This window comes from Monodelphis domestica, chromosome 6, assembly GCF_027887165.1.
Source record: "Monodelphis domestica isolate mMonDom1 chromosome 6, mMonDom1.pri, whole genome shotgun sequence".
NCBI classification, from domain to species: domain Eukaryota; kingdom Metazoa; phylum Chordata; class Mammalia; order Didelphimorphia; family Didelphidae; genus Monodelphis; species Monodelphis domestica.
The window spans coordinates 8699756-8706164 of record NC_077232.1 but is presented as its reverse complement, the minus strand read 5'-3'; positions in this window follow the sequence as shown (position 1 = coordinate 8706164).

Genomic DNA, 6409 nt, shown 5'->3' with positions numbered 1-6409 from the left:
AACGCCTCAGGATAGGTCGGAAGGGTCAGCGGCCAGGAGGGCTGGAAGCGCCATTCTCCGAACCTGTGCCCCGCCGCGGGTGGCCGCGAGGATCGAGGGCGGCCCGGAAAGGAGGAAGTGGTTCCTGGATTCAGCCCTTCGGCATTAAGCCCCAGCCTAGGGCCGAGGATTTCGCCGGGCACACAGACCCAACAGCCCCAGCGCCCCCGGAGCTAGATTCTCCCGGGACCGGGTCACTCATGCCGCTCCAATTCTCCAGCCGCATTTCCCATCTAGCCGCCTCACAGCCGCGGATGTTCCGGGCCCATACGCCACTCCATCCATTTCCTACCTCCCTGCCTTTGCATACAGAGGCTCCCGCCAGCCCCCCACCTCCCTAGCCCGGAATGTTCTTCCTCTTCTGCTCTAGGAGCAGCCGCTCCTGAGGAATGTCCATATCCTCTCCATTGTTAAGCACTGGCCCCCCTGCCGGAGCCTCCTTTGTATTTCCCCGAGGCTGCTTATCTGAGGGGAGCTCCCTGCCCCCTCCCGGGAGCTTGGAAGTTCCCCGATACCACGGAGATTGCCTAATTCGGGCTCGGCCTGATGCCCCTTGCCCAAATGCTTCCTGGGTTGGACAGCCGTCCATGGACTTTGTGGGTCTTCTCTGATAAGGCCCGAAGGAAGGAGCCCAGCCCGTGCCAAAGGGCTACTTTTCCTGCTGCTTGGGTGTCCCTGGTGCCAACCCAAGGTCCAGAGGGCATTTGGAGCTGAGAAGGGACGGTGTCCCAGGCATGAGGGACAGCTAGTGCAAAGACCTGGGGAGGGGAGATGGCCGGCTTCTTTCTGGTGATTTTAATCCCTCCCCTTCCACCTCAGAATCCATACTAAGTACTAGCTCGGCTCGCCCTTATCTGCGGAGAGGATGCTGGGAGGAGTCCAGCCCTGGCAGCCCCGGCTCAGGCTTCCTCCTGGCCAGCTTGCTTTCTGGGCTTCCTTTTCCTGGACCCTTTCCTGCTGTCTTAGAAGCAATATGGGGGGGGGGGGGGCAGCCCAATCCACCCCCGACACTTCCCAGCTGTGTGACCCTGGGTAAGTCCCTGAAGCCCGTTGCCTGGCCCTCACTGCTCTTTGACCCCCCCCCCCATGCAGGGTGCCCCTCCCCCAATGCCCCTTCTCCTCCCTGACATTCCCTCCATCCTGCCTCAGTTGTCCCCGAGGGACTCCCCTCCTCCATTCAACATCTGACCCGAAGCTGAAGCTCCCTCCCTAGCCTCAATTTCCCCCATTGGTAAAACGGAGCCGGGGATGCCTGAAGTCTCGAGGTTGAAGAGCGCTGAGGGCCGGGCTATGGGGGTAAGTGACTTGACCAGGGTCACCCAGCCAAGAAGTGTCTGAGGCCAGATTGGAGTCCAGGGCCTCCCGGCTCTCTCCATAGCCCCCTCGATCTCTTGTTGAGATCACCCTGGGGGTCCTGGGTGCCATTCCTGCCACTCTAAGCCTCTCCTTGCCTTCAGTCCCTCCTGCGCCCACTTACCGCCAGGATGGAAAAGCGCCTCTGCCGCAGCCCCCACTCCTGGCCACTTGCTCAGGTGGGGCTGGAGCTGGGGCTGGTGGCCCCTGGGTGAGTCCCTTCACCCTGCCTGCCTCAGTTTCCTCCTCTGGTAAAATGGGTCATGAGAGCCCCCCCCCCCCCCGGACTGCTTCGAGGCTCCAATTAGTGCCTGGCCCAGAGGAGGTGCTCAGCAGAGGCTCTTTGGTTGGTTGATCCAGAGTGCCCAGTGCTGAGCTGGCTCTGAAGTGTGGGGTGAGCTGGGGGCAGAAGCTTTCTGGGGGCCCCAAGGCTGCTCAAGCCTTTCATTCTGGGGACTGGAGGTCGGCCACAAGAGGGCGCCAGAGACCAGGAGAGGGATGGGCATACCAGGGGAGGGGGTTCAGGGGCTGATGCCCCCCAGGGCTATGCTGCCAGCCTCTCTCCCTGCCCAGCCAGCAGAGGGCAGCAGCCCCACCTGGACGAGATGGAGTTCATTCAACAGGGTGCAAAGGCAGAGTCCATCAGGGCAAGGCTCACAGTGGAGAGCTTGCTTATCTTTAAAGCCCAAAGCAAGTGTCCTATTCCTCCAAGAAGCCCTCTAGGATTGCTCCTGGCTGGGAGAAGGCCCCTCAGTGGTTGCTCTCATAAGCCCTCTCTTAAAGCTGTTGACTTGGGGGATTGCTGTGAGCCCCAGAGGGCTGCATCTACCCCTCATCCCCAGCCTCAAATACTCTCCATGCTTGTGGAAAGCATGAGACAGAGACAGAGACACAGAGAGAAATGGAGAGGGAGGGAGACAGAGAGAGAGGGAGAGAGGAAAGGAAGGAAGGAAGGAAGGAAGGAAGGAAAGGAAGGAAGGAAGGAAGGAAGGAAGGAAGGAAAGGAAGGAAGGAAGGAAGAAAGGAAGAAAGAAGGAAGAAAGAAAGAAAGAAGAAGGAAGAAAGAAAGAAAGAAAGAAAGAAAGAAAGAAAGAAAGAAAGAAAGAAAGAAAGAAAGAAAGAAAGAAAGAAAGAAAGAAAGAAAGAAAGGAAGGAAGGGAGGGAGGGAAGAAAGGAAGGAAGGAAGGAAGGAAGGAAGGAAGGAAGGAAGGAAGGAAGGAAGGAAGGAAGGAAGGAAGAAAAAGAAAGAGGAAGGAAGGAAAGAAAAATGAAGGAAGGAAAGAAGAAAGGAAGGAAGGAAGGAAGGAAGGAAGGAAGGAAGGAAGGAAGGAAGGAAGGAAGGAAGGAAGGAAGGAAGGAAGGAAGGAAGGAAAGAAAGGAAGGAAGGGAGACACAACTAACTATGAGAAGAGGTTAGACCTCGCCCTGGGGAAAGGGCTGGTTTGGCAGTCCAAGGGTCCGGGTTTCAAGCCCCAGCTCTGCGTCTAACCCCGAGGTCAATGTGGCTGGCACACAGAATATGGGGGAGAGGAATAAGACAAGAAGCCTGGAGAGAGAAGGCGGCAGATGCGCGGGATGCCTCCATGCAGAGGACATGCGGGAGCCATTTCTGGGAGAACCTTGGCCACACGTAAGGAATGGGACAGACCATAGATCACCTGGAAATGTTCCGTAACTGGCACCACGTGTTGGAGGGCGGCTCTTGGACGACTTGGAGACACTTTCCCAAAGGCAGCTCAGCCTCAGCTATCTCAAAGCTGTTGGGGGGCTCAGGTACGAGTGAAGGGAGAGGAGCCTCATGGAGCTGCGACTTGGAAGTCCATACGGTTCAGAAGGTTCCCCATCATTCCAGAGTTCAATGTGGAGAACAAGAAGTGGCTGATCTTTGGGAGACCCTCTTGGAAGCTGCCATATTGAATCTGGACATGAACTTGGGGCTAGGTAGAAATGGAGCTAAGTTTCCAGCCTCTTGGCCCAGAGCCTGAGGCTCTTCCCTGGGGAGGTGACCTCACCTGGACATCTGCCCTGGTCACCCCTATGGCGGACAGGTATGTCCCTGAGGTGTTGGACACCAAGAACGTTTCTGTTTCTATCTTAACGCAGAAGGAAGGAACAGCACTGGTGGGGGCTCGAGCGGTTTCGGGCTACAATGAAGGAAAGCACAGAGAAGGGGAGGATCTGCTTTGGACCTGAGTTAGAGCTGCCCATCTCAAACGTTCAGGAAGCAGCTGGTGATGGCTCAGGAAGTTGCCCACCACAGAGGAGCAGGAGGAAGGAGCGCTTGGGGAGGTGGAAAAGGAAATCATTCATTCTGCCCTCGGGAGGAGAAGGGCAGCCAATAGCAGATAGGGAGAAGCGGGTAGGAGGCGGCGGCTGGCCCCAAGCAAGCCGTTAGATTAGAGGGTTTGGAACAGGAAGGAGGCTTCGAGTTCTCTCATCCAACCTGCTCAATTGGAAGGTAATACTATTAGCTGCCATTTATTTGTGATCCTGGGGAGGGAGGCCCCCAAGTGGAGAGAGGTCAAAGGGAGGCAGAATAGATGTCTGGGGCCTTCCCAAGAGACTTCTGGTCCTGCCAGGTGAAGAGGGTGGCCAGGTGATGTGGTGGATAGAGCCGCCCTCCCTGAAGTCAGTAAGACTCATCTTCAGAGTTCAGATCTCATCCCAGACACTAGCTGTGTGACCTTGGGCAAGTCACTTCACCCTCCTTGCCTCAGTCTCCCCATCTGTAAAATGAGCTGGAGAAGGAAATAGCCAACCGCTCCAGGATCTCTACCAAGAAAACCCCAAAGAGGTCACAGAGTTAGCCGTGCCTGAAATGACTCACCACCCCCAAGAGAAGGAAGTCAGAATGAAGAGAGAGATGGGATTTGAGCCTCCCTTTTCTCTCCTGTAAAAAGGGATCAGCTATCTTCACAGTGTTCTGTAGGGGCTGCTCAATCCACAGCAACAGGAGGCTCCAGCTCAGCTCACTGCCTGACCTGAGATCCCAGAGCTAGAGCTGGGGGGCACCCCGGAGCCCCCTAGAGAGGAGGAGACGGAGGCCCAGAGACATTCAAGGACCTGCCCAGGGTCACCCGGCTAGAAGGCCAGAAGTGAACCCAGGACCTCCCATTGCTATCCACTGAGCCGCCCCGCTGCCCCTAACAAATAATCATTAGCAGCCCGAGGCCCTCCGGGGCCTGACTTGCCGCCTGGGCCATGCTGGGATGCCCTGAACCTTCTCTTTCCTTGGGTGGGACCGGCCGGCCGCTTTCCTGGGGCCCCAGCCAAGCCCCGGAATTCTGGGGAAAGTTTTCGGATGAGCTCAGGGCGCACAAGAGCCCTTCAAACTGGGAGGGTCGCCCCCACGGAGGGATTGTTATTCCCAGCCTCCCTCCTGCCGCCTCGCCCTCCTAAGCCAGATGGGTTCCCACCCACCGCCCAGCTGGCCGGGCTGAGCAACGGGGGGGGGGGGGGGGGAGTCACCCCGTCTGTGATTCCAATTATCCAGGTTGCTGGGCCCGGAGGAAGCTTCCCCTCCCCGGCTGGGGGCTCACAGGCCCGAGCCCCTGCAGGCGCCGACTGGTCTCCAGCTCCACCCTGCACCAAGGCCAGGCCGGCCCCGGAGGGGGTCAGGGGGTGGCTCAGGGAGGGGGCCCTGCCTTTGAGAACATTTATTTATAGACTCGTGAGATCTGCAGCTGCGAGGGAGAGGCTGGCGAGTGGTCAGTCTTTCCTCTGCCTTGGCCCACTCTCACTCTCCGTCCATTCGTCTCTTCCCGTCCTGCCCCTGGACCTGACACTGTCCATCATCCTCTCCCTTCTCCCTGTTGGTCACCCCCCACCCCTGCAAGGGAGCCTGGGAATCCTTCCATCTCCCCCCCCCCATGCAGTCCCCACCAACCACACACCTACTTAGATCTTCAGCAGCCTCTAAAAATCTCTCCCTTCATGTTAGAGGGGACGCTAATACATTGTTGGTGGATCTGACCATTTGGGGGAGCACTCTGGAGCCATACGCAGTTATAAATCTGGGGCTCCCCCTAAACCCAGCAGCACCACTGCTATGTTTATTTCCTAAGGGAATCAGGGAAAAGGAAGATAAACCGAGTATCCTAAAATATTTCTAGCAGCTCTTTTTGTGGTGAAGAACTGGAAACAGAAGGGACGTCTATCTGTCAGGGAATGGCTGGACCAGCTGTGGTGTGTGCTTGTGACGGAATACCATCGGGCCATAAGACGAGACAAATGGGAGGATCACAAAGAAGCCTGGGAAGACGGACATGAAGTGACGAAAAGTAAAGAGAGCAGAACCAGGAAAAAATGCTGGATGCAGTAACACCAATCATGTATAATGATCAACAGTGAATAATTCAGTTCTTGACCACAAGGCAAGGATGAAGGCCAGCTCCAAGGGACTCACAATGAAAAAGACTCTCCGCCGCCATAAGAAGGACCAGAGAACAAATGCAGACTGAATCATACCATTCTTCACTTTATTCCCCCCATGGATTTTTCTCTAGTGTAAGCAGTATGTGTCTTATTTCATATGAACATGGAAATATGTATTATATGATAATATATGTACAATTTACATCATATGTGTCTGGGGGAGGGAGAGAATATGGATTGCAAAATGTCAGAAAATGGATATTAAAAATTGTAATGGGATTCATTGACAAGTAATCTCAGCATCCCCTCCAGTTACTATCCTATACCTCTCCTTTTTACAACCAGCCTCTTAGAAAAAGCTACCCTTTTCCTCATCTCTCTCCCTGCTTCCTTTTTTTAAAAATCCATTATCTTCCATCTTAGAATCAATGTGCTGTCGTGGTTCCAAGGAGAAGAGCAGTAAGGGCTGGGCAATGGGGGTTAGGTGACTTGTCCAGGATCACCCCGCTAGGAAGTGCCTGAGGTCACATTTGAATCCAGGATGTCCAGTCTCTAGTCTCCTGAGCCATCTTGCTGTTCCCCCCCCACCCCATTTCCCATTTCTCCTTCTCCTTTCAATCCCTTGTCATCTGTCTCTTGGCAT